The sequence below is a fragment of the Salvelinus sp. IW2-2015 genome, unplaced genomic scaffold (assembly GCF_002910315.2).
Source record: "Salvelinus sp. IW2-2015 unplaced genomic scaffold, ASM291031v2 Un_scaffold1573, whole genome shotgun sequence".
Taxonomy (NCBI): domain Eukaryota; kingdom Metazoa; phylum Chordata; class Actinopteri; order Salmoniformes; family Salmonidae; genus Salvelinus; species Salvelinus sp. IW2-2015.
Window position 1 is genome coordinate 100812 of NW_019943001.1, and position 3099 is coordinate 103910.

The window sequence follows — 3099 nt, forward strand, 5'->3', positions numbered from 1 at the left end:
AATCTAGAACAGGGTAATCATATTGCAGGATTAAACATCATGTGATTGACTGTGTTGACAGGTACACTACCGTTCAAAGTTTGGGGTCACTTAGAAATGTCCTTGTTTTCCATGAAAATATACATGAAATGAGTTGCAAAATGAATAGGAAATATAGTCAAAACGTTGACAAGGTTATTAATAATGATTTTTAAAAATTGAAATAATAATTGTGTCCTTCAAACTTTGCTTTTGTCAAAGAATCCTCAATTTGCAGCAATTACAGCCTTGCAGACCTTTGGCATTCTAGTTGTCAATTTGTTGAGGTAATCTGAAGAGATTTCACCCCATGCTTCCTGAAGCACCTCCCACAAGTTTGATTGGCTCGATGGGCACTTCTTTACGTACCATACGGTCAAGCTGCTCCCACAACAGCTAAATAGGGTTGAGATCCGGTGACAGTGCTGGCCACTCCATTATAGACAGAACACCAGCTGACTGCTTCTTCCCTAAATAGTTATTGCATAGTTTGGAGCTGTGCTTTGGGTCATTGGCATGTTGTAGAAGGAAATTGGCTCTAATTAAGTGCCGTCCACAGGGTATGGCATGGCGTTGCAAAATGGAGTGATCGCCTTCCTTCAAGATCCCTTTTACCCTGTACACATCTCCCACTTTACCACCACCTAAGCACCCCCAGACCATCACATTGCCTCCACCATGCTTGACAGATGGCGTCAAGCACTCCTCCAGCATCTTTTCATTTTTTCTGGGTCTCACGAATGTTGTTCTTTGTGATCCGAACACCTCAAACTCAGATTTGTCTGTCCATAGCACTTTTTCCAATCTTCCTCTGTCCAGTGTCTATGTTCTTTTGCCCATCTTAATCCTTTCTTTTAATTGGCCAGTCTGAAATATGGCTTTTTCTTGGCAACTCTGCCTAGAAGGCCAGCATCCCGGAGTTGCCTCTTCACTGTTGACATGATAGGGAACGGACTAGTAGTGTCGGAAGGTGGGTGAGATTATTGGCTTCTACTTCTACTTCAAATCAAATCAAATGTATTTATATAGCCCTTCTTACATCAGCTGATCTCTCAAAGTGCTGTACAGAAACCCAGCCTAAAACCCCAAACAGCAAGCAATGCAGGTGTAGAAGCACGGTGGCAAGGAAAAACTCCCTAGAAAGGCCAAAACCTAGGAAGAAACCTAGAGAGGAACCAGGCTATGAGGGGTGGCCAGTCCTCTTCTGGCTGTGCCGGGTGGAGATTATAACCGGATAGGTCTCCCGAGTTCGTGATGGAGGCAGAGGACTGCAGAGAGAGCCGGCACGGCAGTGTATAGTTGCTGATCATAGTAGCTGTTTAGTAGCCTATCAGAGAATAGGATTGAGCAGTGGAGGTTCAGCACCGAGAAGCAAGCAAAGATGTGGGTGTTTCAGTTACTCCTATTATCTCCCATTCTAGCTTACGCTAGTTCAGCGCTGCTGCCTCTTCCGTACTCGAGCTATGCCGGTCTCACCCGTTGTCTCGTTCTAGGGCTGGCGATCCGCTCGCCCCTCAACCACTCCCCTAACTCTGAGCACGATAACTCCTTGACTATCATCTCCTTCACTGCGCTCTCGCCAGATATTCCTCTGCCTCTCGTATACCTTATAGCACACTGAATTGCTCAATAGATACTAATGTTTTCTGCTAAAACTATGCTTTCTCTGTTTTCAGATCATCCTTCTGCATTACCCTCTTCTCCAGAACGTCCCACTGGTACTCGCCCTCTGTTCTGCTTACGTAATCGATTCAATCTCCCTACGCTGCGTTGGAACAATATCTATTCTCTTTAAGCCACGTTTACATTAAACCATCGCTGCCCTACCCCATCTTACGGGGTACAGGGGATAAAAACCAGGCATCACGTGTGACCTGACAGGCGCGATCACACACCGCACAGTTACAATTAGTAGTCTAGCCTGGATCAACTTGGCACATTAAATTCTAGGTTTCTCTTAAAAGATATTCAAAGATAAACGGAAAAGTACCGACATATTGACTGTCAGTCTAGTTCACTGAAAACCCCTAGATCTCGTCCCTCAGTAGGGTGTGGGTACCTGTTTCCGTTCCTTCTCCCTAGTTGTTCTATTTAGATGGTGGTTGGTTGGAGCGGTACGACGCGCGCTTATCTATGCACACCATCATGTTTCGATTTTGTTTTTTTTGTGCTGTTATTACAACACACGTGTTTTCCAATTCCCTATCATTCCTATTTAAATATTACCATTTCATGTACTCTGTCCGTTGTTGTTTGCTGTCTTGGAGTGGTATGTGTAGTGCAGTTGTATGTATTTCTATTTGGGAATTTTGCTTGGGGGTTGAGGTAAACTCCGCGCTGTGTTGCTGCAAACCTTCCTGCGCATGATCCGGGCCTACATCTACGTGAACGCCAAATCGCTATGATCGCAGGGTTTTGATGGGCGTTAAGTGGGCACATCAGATGTAACAGCCTTGTCCAGAAGACTGCAAGTTAAATACTCCTCTTGACCTGCGCCAAGCGATATGGATCGGATGCATCCAGAGTACGTACTCTGGAACCCCTAGGCTGTCTCAAGCTCCAGAGTATTTATGCGACCGGTAGATTATGTGGTCGGCGGAGAGTACAGGAAATATACCATCTGAGTAATACTTCTCCTTCTATGTCAGCAGAGTGTACCGTGGTGAATTGAAGTGATGGACTCATCTCTAAACTTGCGTCATCTTGTCTAGTAGATCTCTCTTGTTTAGTAGGCCTCGTACAGAGTCGAGGAAGAGGACTGAGCCTAGGACTGCCTCAGACTACCTGGGGGATAATCTTGCCTGGCCGAGCACCATGGGGCGTCTGCATGGTCCAGTTTCACTGTCTGGCCTGCGCTTGGGAACCTGAGCCTTTCACCGTGCTAAACTTCACACGGGCTGTTTCACTCTCTAGAGACGCAGGGCGGTAGAGAATACTTTATACTGTCGGCATGAAAAAAGCCAACTACATTTAATCCTGACGGATGTGACTGCTGCATCCTTAGGACACATACTTGTATATATTACTTGCGACCGGCTGGAGCTCTTATGAACATCTTGAACATTTGGCAACATGTCTGTC

The 3099-nt window shown here is 45.7% G+C and overlaps 1 pseudogene; it reads left to right on the top strand.

Moving 5' to 3' along the window:
- LOC112071306 (voltage-dependent T-type calcium channel subunit alpha-1G-like) overlaps nt 1–3099 on the top strand; it is a 236375-nt pseudogene that overhangs the window by 79551 nt on the left and 153725 nt on the right.